Source organism: Canis lupus, chromosome 12 (genome assembly GCF_048164855.1).
Source record: "Canis lupus baileyi chromosome 12, mCanLup2.hap1, whole genome shotgun sequence".
In the NCBI taxonomy this organism is placed as follows: Eukaryota; Metazoa; Chordata; class Mammalia; order Carnivora; family Canidae; genus Canis; species Canis lupus.
Window position 1 is genome coordinate 16,222,019 of NC_132849.1, and position 15,969 is coordinate 16,237,987.

General features: G+C 41.8%; 1 protein-coding gene and 1 pseudogene across 6 annotated transcripts in view; one reads left to right on the plus strand and one right to left on the minus strand.

The window, feature by feature from the left end:
• Positions 1 to 4,435, minus strand: part of SLC4A5 (solute carrier family 4 member 5) — a 110,099-nt gene extending 105,664 nt beyond the window's left edge. For 5 of the 6 annotated variants that reach the window (XR_012004265.1, XM_072769872.1, XM_072769867.1 and 2 more), the window contains exon 1: positions 4,293 to 4,435. The gene's annotated coding sequence lies outside the window, so the exon portion shown is untranslated. The remainder of the gene's footprint in view (positions 1 to 4,292) is intronic. The other variant, XM_072769869.1, reaches the window with a different exon arrangement.
• Positions 4,436 to 11,806: 7,371 nt separating this feature from the next.
• On the plus strand, positions 11,807 to 12,854 carry LOC140601895 (adaptin ear-binding coat-associated protein 1 pseudogene; annotated as a pseudogene).
• The last annotated feature ends 3,115 nt before the right edge of the window (positions 12,855 to 15,969 follow it).

The window sequence follows — 15,969 nt, forward strand, 5'->3', positions numbered from 1 at the left end:
GGGGGGGAAAAGCAAAGTGTAGAAAAGTGCTTATGGCGTGCCACCATTTGGGGAGGGGCGGCAGGCATGCCTATGGGGGCATAATCTCTTCAAGGAAGAAGTCACAAGAATCTGGTTTCAGTGAAGATTCCTGGGAGCAGAACTGGGGGGCAGGTGCTCAGGGGCTGCTAGTAGAACCCTTTGTCCCTTTTATATTGTCCACATAGGGATGTATTTTCTATTCAAAAACAAATAAATTCGATTTCTAGATATATGCCCTAAAGAGTTAAAAGGCAGTGGCTCAAACAGGTACTTGTATTGTACACCAATGTTCATTACTCACAACAGGCAAAAGGTGGAAAACAACCCAAATGTTCATCTATAGATGAATGGATAAAGAAAATGTGATATCCGTGCAATTCAATATTAGCCTTTAAAAAGAAGGAGGGGGGAATCCCTAGGTGGCTCAGCGGTTCAGCGCCTGCCTTCGGCCCAGGGCGTGATCCTGGAGTCCTGGGATCAAGTCCCACGACTCCCTGCATGGAGCCTGCTTGTCCCTCTGCCTGTGTCTCTGCTTCTCTCTCTCTCTCTCTCTCTCTATCAAGAATAAATAAATAAAATCTTTTTTAAAAAGTTTAAAAAATAAATAAATCATCTTATTAAAAAAATAATAATAATTTTAAAAAAGACAAAAAGAAGGAGGGGCACCTGGCTGGCTCAGTCGGTAAAGCATGCAACTCTTAAGCTTGGGGTTTTAAGTTCAAGTCCTGCATTGGGTGTAGAGATTACTTAAAAATAAAGTTTCTTAAAAATTTTTTAAATTAAAAGGAAATTCTAATACACACTGAACCATGAAGACATCATGTTAAGTTAAATAAGCCAGACACAGAAAGACAAATACTGTAGGATTCCACTTTTATGGGTATCTAGAATAGCCAAATTCATAGAGACAGAAAACAGAACAATAGATCTGGGGCAGCAGGAAGGGGGAGTGAGGAGTCACTGTTTCATGCATATAGAGTTTCAGTTGGGGAAGAAGACAAAGTTCTGGAAATGGATGGTGGAGAGAATTGTACAGTTAATGTGAATGTACTTAATGCTATTAAGTAGTTAAAATGGTCAATTTTGTTATATATATTTTACTACAAAAATTAAATAATTTTAATTTAATTTTAAATAAGGTAATACATCACTTTAAATACTTTTTAAAAATAATCTTTTTTTACTTTGACTAGAGTTATGCTAGACGTAGAGATTGATTACAGGGAGCCATAAGGTATGAGCTACAACAAAGAATAAGCCCTAAAAAAAGGACCCTTGGTCACCAAACCCTGGCATTCTCCATGCCACGTGAACCTACTGTGCTGACTGGCTTCTGGGGGATTCCTGATACATAGCAAAGGTGAAAGGCTGAAGCAGGACCAGGGGAAAACGGCAACTTCATCCAAGATGGAAGAAAAAGGAAGAAGAGATGACAGGAGGACAGAAGCAGAGGAAATTCCCACTTGACTGTATATACTTCCTCTGTGAGGAAGTGAGGAGTGGGAGTGTGTGCCTTTGGGTGGATTTTGAGGGTAGCAGAAAGGTTGACCTTTTAGGGGTCAGACCAGGGATGTGTAAAAGAATTCCCATGTCCCCACTGAGGACTCCATTGAGGCTGGAGATCAGACATGTGTAGAGAGAACTCTCCCACTCCTCTCACCTCTTTTCCCTCCCCAGGCAACAATCCAGAAGCGTCCATAGACCCCTGCTAGCTAAATAAATGAGGAAAAGTAGAAACTAGGACTTTCCATCCAGACCACCAACTACCATAGGCCTCTCTTCTTCAGTAACACAAGGTTGGGATGGGAAGAGGCCTCAATTTTAAATTGAGATTGAAGTTTGGATTTTCATTGGGAACAAATGAAATTTGTTTCATTCAATTTTGAAATTTCATTCATAATTTCTGAAATTTATTTGGTCTCTGACTGAGACCAAAGGTGACCACAACAACCATGTGACTTGTCTAAATTTCATTCGGGGACAGAACAAGATCCAACCCCACAGAATAAATTTAAAAGAGCAATCATAGGTAAAAATCCAGTTGCTTTCTGATTTTACCCCTTGAGTCATGCTTGCTTAATGGAACAGTTACACAATACTATCAACTGTTACTTAACATTCATATATCTTGCACCTCCCACTAGATTTGTAAGCTCTCTGAGGGCAGGGCCCATGTATAAATTACCCACATATTGCAGCCCAGAAAAGTGCCTTGCATGTACACAGTAAGCCACAGGGTGTATGAATCGGTGCATGAGGACAGAGTCTCTGACAACATGACTAGTGTACACATGTACATATGGTAAAAACTGGCTAGGCAGCTAGAAGAAGCCAGGCAGGCAGTACTTTGGAAACTCAGCAGGGAATCTCCTTTCCTTCTGCCCCTCCCCCTGCTCATTCTCTCTTTCTCTCTCTCAAATAAATAAATAAATAAATAAATCTTAAAAAAAAAAAAAAAAAGACAGAACCTGTGTTCAAGGAATTCTGATATAAAATGAGATTGCAGTTTGCCCAGATTTAGGGTAAAAGGCACAGAGGCGAAGTAGGTATGGATTACCATGTTCTGTTTCTCTGTTAGAGCTGTGATCAGACCCAGCTCATGCCCTGTGATACCACAAGTGGACACTGCAGTGCCCCATTAGGCTTCAAACAAAGCTGAATCCATTTTTGAGTAAGGAATCTTAAAGGGCCCCTGTCTTTAAGATTATATAAAATGATCCAAATTATGTAATTCTGAGATAATAAATTAGGTGAAGACACACAGAGGCCAATTCCTTAGATAGAGAAGTATATCTCAAGTAGCTCAAGAAGCAAAGTTTTCTACAGATGAAGGTTATGAAAACCCAAGACCAGTTGATTCTGTTTTGGGAATGTTAACATTGGTGAACACACTCTGCCATCTATTTCATGTGACTACATCACTTGTGCTGAAGTATCTCCTTTATTGACATTGGCCTCCATCAGTGGTCACAGAACAGGGAGGTGAAAGAGAAGATATTTGAGCATCTCCATTAATTCGTCTCAGTGCTTGATTATTGCCTCTCTGAGAAGATTAGATTAACTCAGGGGAGGGTGTGCAGGCATTCAGTCATGCAACAAGCCACTTACTGAGCTTCTTCAACAGATGGAGAAAGATGGCTCTCCTCAGACTGGGCAGCCCAAAATGAGCTAGGGGGTTGAGGGGGAGAAAGGACATATTTGGTGGGCTGTTAAGATACTACTGAGAACATTCCTCAGCTCAGGCCCAAATCGCAGGAAAGTAAAAACAATAAATAAATAAAAATAAAAACAAGCAAACAACAATAACAAATCTTTCTCAGAGAAGCCCACAGAGCTAAAGGGCTCTGGATTTTTTTTTTAAGATTTTATTTATTTATTCATGAGAGAAACAGAGAAGCAGAGACACAGGCAGAGGGAGAAGCAGGCTCCATTCAGGGAGCCCGTGGTGGGACTCGATCCTGGGTCTCCAGGATCACACCCTGGGCTGCAGGTGGCACTAAACCGCTGTGCCACCAGGGCTGCCCGGGTTCTGGATTTCTAAGTTAGAATTTCATCAAGGGCTGAGTGACCCTTTCTTGGATAGACAACTCATCCCCAGGAGTCCTAATTTGTAAGAACTACATAGTCTGTCATATCTAGGAAGAGAGATGAGGACTAGCTCCCTGGCTTCTCAGGTATCACCTCCCTCCCATTCCCTAGAGCCCAAGAAGTAAGTGGGAAAGGCCACCTCCTTCCTGTGGGAAAGCTTAATTGAAGTGAGGATTTTTATATAAGTCTCATGTTTCCTGGACTCTTAGAAGCCTCCAAGAAGATGCTGGAAATAACCCTTGGAAGAAGCTCGAAGTAAGCAAAGAACCAACCACCATGACTTTCATGGCTGAAGAACATGGATTTAAGAAAGGCAGTTAGACCTCTGTGCAGAGAATATAACTAGATCTAAATCTCAGCCCCTCGGTGCACAGCAGACATTGCACAGAGGCACATGATCATAGAATGCAAGTAGGGGAACACCAAATAGCAATAGGACAACTTGGTCAATCTTACTTGTCCTTCACTATGTTGAAATAGTTAAAAATTAATTTAAACAACAGACTGCCCTTTATCTTTGCTCTCTAAATCTTGCACCGAACTTTAGTAAAAAGCAACAAAATTCTCACCTGAGCCTCTGTGGGCTGAAGGTTCCTACCTATTGGGTTCATTCTTTTACATCCCCAAACCAGAACCTACAACCAAGCTATTAACTCCGTATATTTAAAATCCACTCTACTCACCCTGCACAGTGGCTGGTTGCTCCGGGCCCTTGAATCTAATCCTTTAAGGTGGGCCCTGAAGTTGGAATCCACCCACCTCTCCTTTTTTCCTACCTCTGCTATTAACATAGCCCCTCCTCTGTTACCTCACCTACCAACTATTTCAGAACCAAAAAGTCTTTGTCTATTCACAGACACTGTAAAAGTAACATTCATTTTAAATTTTTTTAATCTAATGTCTGTGTCTTCCGCAATTCCTATTGGTTTATCTAATCAGTATGTCCTAGGGAGGTTTATTACTTGCAGCTTTAGCTCGTCCAAGCACAATGGAGCCAGCAGAGGCATTCCCCAAAGACAATTAACTCCTTTAAGACACAATCCTCAGGAAAGATGTCAGGCCTTTTGCCTCTTCTCTTCAGAGGCCTGAGATTAAGGAGCACATTCCATATCTCAGAGCCCCTCTAGCTCAGCAAACCTCAGCTCCTAACTCTTCAGAGAAGGATATGGACAAGAGAAATGAAGGTGTTTGAACAAATCAAACCCTGCAAGCAAAATGTTGCATACTTTGTGATTTTTCTAAGTTTTGTGCTGATTTTTGTCCTCGTTTTAACTGCTTTGTAAGTAGGAAAGATATAAAGAAAGAGTGGTCAGTGAGAAGAGGGCAGGGAGAAGGCAGACAGTGAATAGGAAATGAGGCGAAAAGAAGTGCTAGTGGGGGAGGGACACAGTGTGGGGGGTGTGGACTCACAGTGTGAGGGTGTGGGCTCAGAGTATGGAGGATGTGGGCACATAGTCTTGGATGTGTGGGCACAGAGTGTGGAGGGTAAGGCATATAGTCTTGGGGGGCAAGCACAGAGTGTTGGGGATGTGGGCACACAGGGTTGGGGATATGGACACACAGGGTTGGTCTGTGAGCATAGTGTTGGGGGTGGGCACACAGTGTTTGGTTGTGGGCACACAGAGTAGGAGGGGCAAGGAAGAAGAGCATGCTGAAATCTCTGATAACCTAGGCATCTCTGGACACCAAGTATTGGGCTCAGTGACACACACACCTTCTCTGATTTAACTCTCAACAGAACTGGCAGGAGAGGATTTTCATCCCCAGATGAAACCTTGCAGATATGGAAATTGAGGCTCAGAGAGTAATACATACCGTGGACTCATAGAGGTAGAAGGAAGAGCAGAGGTTGGAAGCTCCATCAAAAAATGAACTCCAATTAGAGAGGAAGACAAACCATGAGAGACTCCCATCTCTGAGAAACAAAGGTTTGCAGAAAGGGAGGTGGGAGAGGTGGGGTAACTGGGTGATGGGGACTAATGAGGACACATGATGAGATGAGCACTGCGTGTTATACTGTATGTTGGCAAATTGAATTTAAATAAGAGAAAATAGAGAAAAATGAACTCCAGCCCTTTGCTTACACAGGCCCTATTATAGATCTGTTGAGTGTTTTTAGACCCATATTTCAGGATTTACCTTCTCTCTCAGATAGGAAATTTATCTTCTGGTATAAAGTCTTCACTCTAGGGACACCTGGGTAGCTCAGGGGTTTAGTGTCTGCCTTCAGCTCAGGGCATGATCCTAGTGTCCCAGGATCAAGTCCCACATTGGGCTCCTTGCATGGACCCTGCTTCTCCCTTTGCCTAGGTCTCTGCCTCTCTCTCTCTCTCTCTCTCTCTCATGAATAAAAAAAAAAAAAAAAAAAAAAAAAGTCCTCACTCTATTCCTAGCTCACTGGGTTTCCCCCAGTGGAAAACCCATGCATGCAGCAGACATATGGGAAGGTGTGTTTTGGAGGCCATGGCTGAGCCATAATTTTAACCTTACATCCTATTTTCTTCCCACAATCCATGGAATCAAAGACTAGCAAGACTAGGATGACTGACTCACTTTGGTCTGCCTGACACTTTCCTGGTTTAAGCTCTGAAAGAACTGCAACCTAGGAAATGCCTCAGTCTGGAACAGATCAGGATAGCCTGGACCCAGAAGACATAGTCTCTAGCCTCAGGGAGTTTCCAGCCAGTTGAGGATTCGACAAATACATAAGCAGAAGAGTGCAAAGCCCCATAAAAAAGCACAAAGGGAGGGAGAGGCACAGTAAAAGAAAAACCATATGTGTTGGGAGGACTGATTCAATTCACAAATAGTCATTGCTTACCTTTAAAGTCCCAGGCTGTAGTTTAGACCCTATGTGTTAAAGAAACAATTCATGGAGGGCCTGGGTGGCATAGTTGAGTATGCATCTCTTGATTTCTGCTCCAGTCATGATCTCAGGGGCATGAGTCCCAGCCTGCAGAGGTCCCCACATGGGGCCTGGCATGGAATTCCATGTCAGGCTCTGTGCTGGGTATGGAGCCTGCTTAAGATTCTCTCTCCCTTTCCCTCTCCCTCTGCCCCTGCCCTTGCATGCACATTCACAGGCATGCATGCACTAGAAAGAAAGAAAGAAAGAAAGAAAGAAAGAAAGAAAGAAAGAAAGAAAGAAAGAAAGAAAGAAAGAGAAAGAAAGAGAAAGAAAGAAAGACTTCATGGAGAAAATGGCCTTCAGTAAGACATGAAGGGAAAGGATATGGGGTGGGATTCGGAATAGCAAAACTAACAAGGGTGCATTTGAGGCAAAGGGAAGCAGCCATAAAAACAAAGACCTAAGTGGTCAAAGAATGCAGTGTACCCCAGGAACAGGGCAGACAGTTTCCCTGGTACAGGGCAAGCTTGGGGAGGAAAAGGATGGGGCCATTTTAGGGAGAGAGACAAATCTCAGCAAATGTGCCTGAGCTCAAACGAATGTGGAATGGAACTTTGTACAAGAATGGAATAATTGGCTTCAGAGTGGATCGTAGCACAGGTGGTAAGACTTGTTGGGCCGTTACTGCCAAGTAGTCCAGTGAGACCCTTTGATTTATACCCACCCAGGTTCTGTTTAAATCATGTGGCTATTTGGTTCAGATATTTTATTTTTTGATTTTTGTTTTTTTCACTTCATGCAGGAATTAGAGGGTGAGGTTCACCGTGGGTTAGTGAGGGGACAGAAGGTTTTCCCTCCGGGATGCACAAAGGGAACAGGTCTGCAGCCTGAGGATCCTTCCTGATACAGGAAATAGGGAGGAGGACTGCCCTGGCAGCAAAGTGCTTTCCTGCTTGTGTCCATTGTCCACTGAGGATTCACTGGAGCGCTCGCCTACTTCTCTGTCCAGCTCTAATGATACCTTTGCTGTCAACCAATGCACATTCTTATCTACTTGCATGTGTGTGTGTATGTGTGTGGCTTAAAACAAAAACATAATTCCAAGAATTCTTATTTACTTTGAGAGCCTTTCCGCCTTGCTGTAGAAGAACAACCATTCATTTGCTGCGTGTGAGTGAAGGGATGGGCGGGGCAGAGGCTGGGCCACACGTCCTGAAGAACCTCCACGGCCACTGAGGCCACCATGCCTGGTGTCTCAGGACCACAGGGCTTTCCCGCTCTACCTAACTTTCAGGTGATCCTTCTTTTCTCTGTGTTTAGGAGGCAGGTTTCCTCAGCAAATGAGATGCAAGGTCAGTTTACATCCAGAACTCTAGCAGCAAGGGACACTGAGAAATAAAGTTTTGGGGTTTCCAATCTCTCCAATTTGGAGGGTGAAAAGGACCTTAAGAGAGCCTAAGAATGACCTACAAGGTTTCTAAGTCTTGACCAATGATAAAGCTATATTTGGCTTTCTTTTCTTTTCTTTTTTTATTTATTTATGATAGTCACACACACAGAGAGAGGCAGAGACACAGGCAGAGGGAGAAGCAGGCTCCATGCACCGGGAGCCCAACGTGGGATTCGATCCCGGGTCTCCAGGATCGCGCCCTGGGCCAAAGGCAGGCGCCAAACCGCTGCGCCACCCAGGGATCCCCTATATTTGGCTTTCTGATCGACCATCATATATCTGTTCCATAAAATAGAACCCAAAGTGAGAATTGGTGGGGGGGAGGGGTGGTGGTGAGAGGCATCCCTTCAGCTAACTGTGCCCAAGTTTGAGCCATCAGCCATGGCTAGGAAACCGGCTCTGCAGGAACATGGCAGTCCTATATGAACCATGTGAGTGGAGTGAGGCTGGGGGATTTTCCGGCCAAAGGAAAGTACCTGTAGTTTCACTGTCTGTGGTTTCAGTTACCTGCGGCCCACTATGGTCCAGAAGCAGGTGCTCCTCCATCAGCAGGAGCCTAAGGCTATGTCCAGGCCTCCGTCATTCTCCTCACTTCATCCCATCATGTGGACGTTTTATTATCTCACAGCGTCACAAGAAGAAGGGTGACTACTGTACAATAAGCTATTTTGGGGAGAGAGAGCACATTCACATAACTTTTATTACAGTATATTGTTAAAATTGTTCCATTTTATTACCATTGCTGTTAATGTCCTACTGTGCCTCATTCATAAATTAAACTTTATCATAGGTATGTGTGTATAAGAAAAAACAGTATATGTCAGGCCTCCCCTGGGGGTCTAGGAACATATCTCCTATAGGCAAGGGAGAACTATCATACATGTTTTCCAGTACTGCTTTGGAATTTTATCCTTTTCTTACCTTTCCTTTCATTTAAAAAAAAAAATGTAGTTTCAGTTGAACTTAGGGAGGAAAGAGAAGTAAATGTAAGAGTTCATTTCATCTTGAACTAGAGTTTTTGATTCCTATTAAGATTGAATTTTGGGGATCCCTGGGTGGCTCAATGGTTTAGCGCTGCTTCAGCCTAGGGCGTGATCCTGGAGTCTTGGGATGGAGTCCCATGTCAGGCTCCCTGCATGGAGCCTGCTTCTCCCTCTGCCTATGTCTCTGCCTCTCCCTCTCTCTGTGTCTCTCATGAATAAATAAATAAAATCTTTTTTTAAAAATTGAATTTTTTCAGCTGGTATTGAACAGTTGGATTATTTGTGAATTGCTATTCACATTTATGTTGATACTGGTGTCTCTTCTTATTTATAAGAATTATTTATCATATATCATAATTATTTTTCTATGTTTGTCATTTGTTATTCAGTTTTAATGGCCTTTTCTTTTCCTTACTAAAAAGCTTAGTACATGTGTGTCAGTTTTAATGAAGTCAAGTTTATCCATATTTTTCTGTTAAGGCTTCTAGCTTTGTTGCCAATCTCAGAAACACTTTAATCATCCCCAAGTTTATGTACACCTATATTTTCATCTAGTTCTAAAAATTATCTGACTTGAATTTAGCATATGATATAAGGATTTAGCTTTATTATTTTTCTCCCATGTTACATCATTTGTCAAATTAGGTATCTTCTATCCAATCGTTTGAAATGGTATTTTAATTTAGCATATTTAGGATGTGCTTTTATCATATCCTAAATGTTTCCATGTGCTGGGTCTGTGCTCACTCAACCATCTTGACGGCATGTTACACACTCCGTTACCTTTTGCTACTACTCGCTCTCCCCTCAAACCACTGTGTTCTGATTTTTGCTCCCACTGTGTTCCAAACATTTTTCCGACAAAGCTCATCATCAGACTCTGAATAGCCAAAGTCTGTGAATGCTTTTCAGGCTTTTCTTGATGGACCTCTTTGTTATATTTGACATGGTTGACAATATTTCCTTCTTGAAATCCCTTCTTTTGGGGTGATTTTGCTTGCTTGTTTGTTTTGTTTTGGTATATTGGGAGACTTTTGGATCTTAAGGTATATGCGTCTTCATCATTGCTGGATACTGCCTGCTACAGTGTTCTCCAGGCAGACCACAGTACTTCACACCCACTACAAGCAGTGTGCCATAGTCTCACAGGATTATTTAAGGACAAGAATGGGCAGAGCTGGGATGCTCTGGGTCTCTGCCACACAGCATTTGCTCAGCTCCTCCTTTGCACATTCTCCCCACAAATCTCTCTCTTGTGAACTTGAATCCTGCTGCCAGCCTAAACCAACCCTATGACCATCCCCACTCTCCCCACAACACAAACCGGTTGAGAGCTTTAAAGGCTCACTTTTCTAAAACCTCGTTTTTGCATTTTGTCCTCTGTCCCAAAATAACTAGAAGCTTTCCAGGGCAATCAAATAAAGTCTGATCTCCTTGGACTCACACCCAAGGTCTTCCTCTGCCCCACTTCCTCATTCTTTCCAAGACTTATTTCCCCCCCACCCCACTCTCTGTGGGAAGGCACTTGAATCCAGGCAAGGGGACCCATCCTTATGCTGGGGGTGTAAACCAGTACAACCATTCTGCTAAAACAATGTAGCAATATCAAATAAGGATGAAAATACACACACCAAATGACCAAGAAACCCAACATTTACATGTGTACCAGGCCAGGGCATGTAAACAAGCATATTTATATAGAATGGTTTGTAGGTGCTCAAACTTGGAAGCAACCCAAATGTCCATCAAAAGCATAATGGATAAGTAAGTTCCAGTCTCCGTACCCTTCCTCACTCTGACCCCCACTGACCTAGCATCAGTGGGGATATTTCTTTTTCAGACAACATATCTTCATTTAAAACAGGAGTCCAACTACCTACTTTACAAAATAGACTTTTTTTCTACTGAAAAATGAATTTCCTATATCATTGCAAATATGTAGGAAAACTCTAACAAGTTGTGGTCAACTACTTGTTTTATCGTTGTGTTCATCAAAGTGCTCTTTTTCTTTTTCAATCCACTTTTAAAAGTTTATATACAGCAAAATCCATTCTTTCTTGGCATTCAATTCTATGAGTGTTAAAAAATGCATACAGCTTATCCTTTCCTTTCTTTTTTTTTAACAAAGGAGTATCAACATAGGTCTCACGTAATTTATCTTAGATTTTTCCACTGACACCCGAGACTTGGGAAAACAAAGTTTGATTTCACAATTTGGTAGGCAAGTTGTGGTTACTCCACGAGTTCACAAAAGTTCAGGTTCACCTGTTGGTCCTTGCTCAATTGTTTGCATAGGTTCTGATTATCTTCTAGAATAGCCAGGCATAAGCTGACCCCTTCCACTAAGATCAGAAGGGAAAACAGGCTTGGCTTTCAACTCTTTATGGAAATTTGGCAAGCCATTGCTGCAGGTGAAGGGCCCAACCAAGGATTTTCTAAACCAGGTGTCCTTGGCTGCCAAGTACATAAGCAACCTAAAACTCCAGGAGAGAGTCTGCCATTTCTGAGCTACTTCGTTGCCTCGAAAGTGTCAATATTTGATAGCCTAAGCATTGAGGGAGAGTGAACACTTATCCCTACCCTTCTCCAAGAAAGGCAGGGAAACTTGGACCCTTAGTAGTCATATAGTTTTCAAAGTACATGAAATCAGCTAAGTTAACTATTTAACCATAAGTCCACCATTACATTTGTTCCAACATAATGCAAAAATTTTTTAATTTTTTATTGAATAAAACCTAGAAGTACTTGCGTGCCATCCCAATAAGAGACAACCGCTACCTCACCCAGTATTTTACCCCTCCCTACCCCAGTTGTTTTGACCTTTATTCTTCAATGGATGACTTCAAAAATGGGATGCTAAGCCTCACCGAGATGGTGACCTGGATGTCCAGGTCCCTCTGGTGGGGTAGGAATTAACACATCTTACAAGGTTCCAGGTGGTTCTGATGATGGGGATTAGGGAACTACAGTTTGAGAATCATAGCTGTAAATCTAAAAACTTATGGAAAATGTGGAAGGCAGAGGAATCTATTAACACCATGAGGATATATTTTAAATCCAGGCTCTGAGAAATAGTTCCTTAAACAAATAAATTATAAGGAAAAAGAAAGTAAGAAAGAACCTAGAGATTAAAAGAGACTTAGTAGGCATGGAGAGCAGGGCCAAGAAAGCAGCACAGTCAAAATACAAGCTTTGACCTCTGTATGCAGCTGGATGTCAGCATTTACCAGATTCTGCCCAGTACCTCCAATAGCAGCTACAGGCTGGAATTCAGGCCAGCCTACTTCTACTGGTCACCTCCAATCATTTTGAAAGGGAAGGTTGTCTATCAACTTGAGTATAAAACATCACAGGAGCTCTTTGGGCACCAGTAGAAACAATATCCTATCATTACTGAGGAGATAGTGACAGATTCCAGCTTCTACTGTGTAATCTGGTTCCAGAATGACAGTGGACATAGTGCTTTCATTGGCATTTACTTCATAGAGTAGGTGATGCCTTTGACTTTAATATCCTTCTACAAAACCACTTCAAGTGGGTAAAGCAAGTATCTAAGATGTCCAATGAATCTCAACAACTGGACATTCATCCCAAGTTGGATCTGGGCTTCAAGGAAGGACAGATCATCATATTGAGTAATAGGAACATTGCAACCAAGAGATGATGGTTTTCTAAGCCCAGGACTGCAGGAGACTGCGGGCCCAAGTTTACTCCCAGCCCCATTTGGAGGAAAAGCCCCTATCCTCTCCCCCATCCTCAGAGGATGCCATGAGCAATCATGTTGCACCCACCACCCATTCCAAATCTAACCAAGGAGGCAATGACACAGATATCCTTCTAGGCTGGGCTTCTCCTACTCCTGTCATGACACCAGCTCCAGTCTCTGACTTGGAGAGACTTTGGCACTGCATTCAGCTCTGTTCCAAACCTGGCACCATAGCCATCCAACTTAGCCCAGAACTGAATAGCCTTGGCAGAACAGCAAGAATGGATTTGAAGAATAAAAATGACCTTGAGAAGTTAAGGAAGAAAACCTCATGTTTGATGAAGAAAATGAATGAGGTACAGAAAAGACCTTTTCTAGACCATTGCAATATATATATATAATGTATTTGTTTGGGGGATGATCAGAATACTTACACAGAGCCAGTGGATATTCTTGAAGACCTTGTCATAGAGTTCATCACTGAAACAATGCACAAAGCAATGAAAATTGAAAGACAAGGCCAAGTACAAGTTGAAGTTTCATCTTCTCGATTTGAAAGGACTCAGGGAAGTTTGAGAAGGTTACTTGTGATAACTCTGAATGAAGAATTGAAACAGTCTGGAAAAGAATTTGATGAAGCCTACTATGGATCTTGACACTTTTTGTAATTTCTTAAGCTTCATTATCTTGTGGGGCAGCCATCTATAACAACTGAATATTTTCTACAATAAAGTCCATGTAATTGAAAGATGGAGAACAAAATTTTCATATCTTCAATTGTAGAGTGATAGTTGAGATTTTAATTGCCTGCTTTGATATTACTATACTTGAATTACTTATTGGGTATCAATGACCACACAAAAGTTATTTTGCTAACCACACAGTTACTTCTGACTTTGGACTCTAAATGATGTAGTAGTACTTGTATTAGGTGTCTTTGTACCATTGTAAGCTATATGATAGCTGTTTAATATGTGAAATCTAAATGTCACTTTTGACCCTGTGATACCTGAAATATGTGTTTCATGTATTTTCAAGTTTCTAGACAACAGTAATCTAAGATTATTAAAGAGAGTATACTTTCGAATCACTGTATTGTACACCTGAAACTAATATCACACCGTATCTTAACTGAAATTAAAAAAAATTATATAAAGATAATGAGCTGGTTTTGTTTCTGTCAAGTCAAAGATGATATTGGAATATAGTTTTTTGGGACATCTGGGTGGCTCTGCGGTTGAGCATCTGCCTTTGTCTCAGGGTGTGATACTGGAGTTCTGGGATTGAGTCGCACATCGGGTTCCCTGCATGGAGCCTACTTCTCCCTCTGCCTGTGTCTCTGCCCCGCCCCCAGCCCCGTGTGTGTCTCTCATGAATAAATAAAAATCTTTAAAAAATAAAAGGAATATAGTTTTTTGTAAAAATGTTTAGGTCTTAAAAGATAATTTGCTTTCCTCTTCAGTTAGTGATTTTTTGGAGAAACTAAACTTCTCATGAATGCTTGTCTTGCAAGGCTTTTTTGACTTAAAAGCTTTGGGGCTCATACATACTATTTGTTAAGTTGTAGAATCATTTTCCCAAATCAGATTAAAGCTTCTAAAACATATTTTTAGTAGTAGTTGGAATGGAATTGCTTAAAAAATTGATGGCAGAATAAACATTTGGGGTAGTATTTTATCAACATATTTGTTGGTACTTGTTCATTGTGGAAATGTGTACTTGATTAAAATCAAATATGGCTATGGAAACCACTTCCTCATCTTCCTGTAGCTCAAGATATATATTTTGTGTGTTTTTAGCTATACTATATATTATTATTGCACTGAGCTTAAAATAAGGATTGAAATTGCATTTAAAGAGATCAGTGAATGTTACTATTGTGAAATTGAGTGTTTCGTGTGCTGTTTATAAGCATTATAAATCAGTAATTAGGAAAACTCTACTTTCTTAAGCTGCTAATACCAGGAATAAAATGTGAAAAATTAAAAACAATGCCCCATGATCCTGGGGACACAAATCACTAAATTGGAAATCCCTTCTGTCTCACAACTAAAACTCCTGGACAGTCTTTTTCTTAACTTTCCCATGGTGTGCAAGCTGGTTTATGTCATTCCCTTTAATGTTACTTGCTATGTCTCCTGCTTATTGACAAGGCAGGAATAGTGAGGCTTACTGTGAAGACTCAGCAGGCCAGAGAGAAATGACCTCTAAAGTCTGTAAAATTCTTCTCCACCTTTTAAATTCGATTTATTTATCTCATGATCCTTGTGCACATCTTTGTGAAGTCTTATTTAGCAATTTCAGGGGACAAGAAATCCTTGCAGTTCCTTCTCCCCTAAGCCAATTCTCTGAAAATGGATAGATTAGCCTGAGTGTTTATAAATCCAAAATTTGGGCGGGGATAGGGATGGAGAAAGCTATCTTCCCTCTGCGCTCTTCTCTACCCTTCTTCACCTCATCTAGTGCTGACTGCAGCTCCATCACCCTCTCGTGCATTCACATGTCCCTTCCTATGGGAAAAGGCTGTGTCAGTGACGTCTCCACTATTTTCTATTTGTTGAGAAGCACATCTTTGACTTGTAGGTATGGCTTAGATAAAGGAAGTTCAAGGGGCTGCCCTTGAACTAGTGTTTTCTTGTAACTCCATCCTGTTGCTATATGTGAAGCAAAGCTTTACTTGGTATTTGCCCCATCGTTTAATCACTGGCAGGTTTAGAGTTTCTAACCTGACCTGTGGAGCAAAGAGGTTGAAACCACTTAGCTCATGATGAATACCCATGTTGCCATGCTGCCTGGGTATCTGGCCCCTTTCTGTGAACATTTTTTTTCTTTTTTAAGATTTTATTAATTCATGAGAGACACACAGAGAGACAGAGGCAGAGACAGAAACACAGGCAGACTGAGGAGCAGGCTCCACACAGGGAGCCCAACGTGGGACTCGTTCGGGTCTCCAGGATCACACCCTGGGCTGAAGGCGGTGCTAAACCGCTGAGCCACCCGGGCTGCCCAAGAGGAGTAGTCCATTTCTAGGAGGCCAGAGAAGTCACTTACTCTCTCTCTGCCATGTGAGGATCCAACATGTCAGCTGCCTAAGACCAGAAGAACACCCTCTCCAGAACATGACCATGCTGGTACCCTGCTCTCAGACTTCCAGCTTCAGAACTGTGAGATACAAATTTTTGTTGTTGATAGGTCACCCAGTTTATGGTATTTTGCTATAGCAGCCCAAGTGAAGACTGATGCTTGCAATCTGAATGAAGGAAATGCTTACATTTAGTTTCGAAATATATTCTCTCTTGATTTCCCTCCTTTATCTCTTCCTAACTTTGGGCCCATTTTTTGTTTTCATTGTACTCCCCATCCGGCAGCTCTA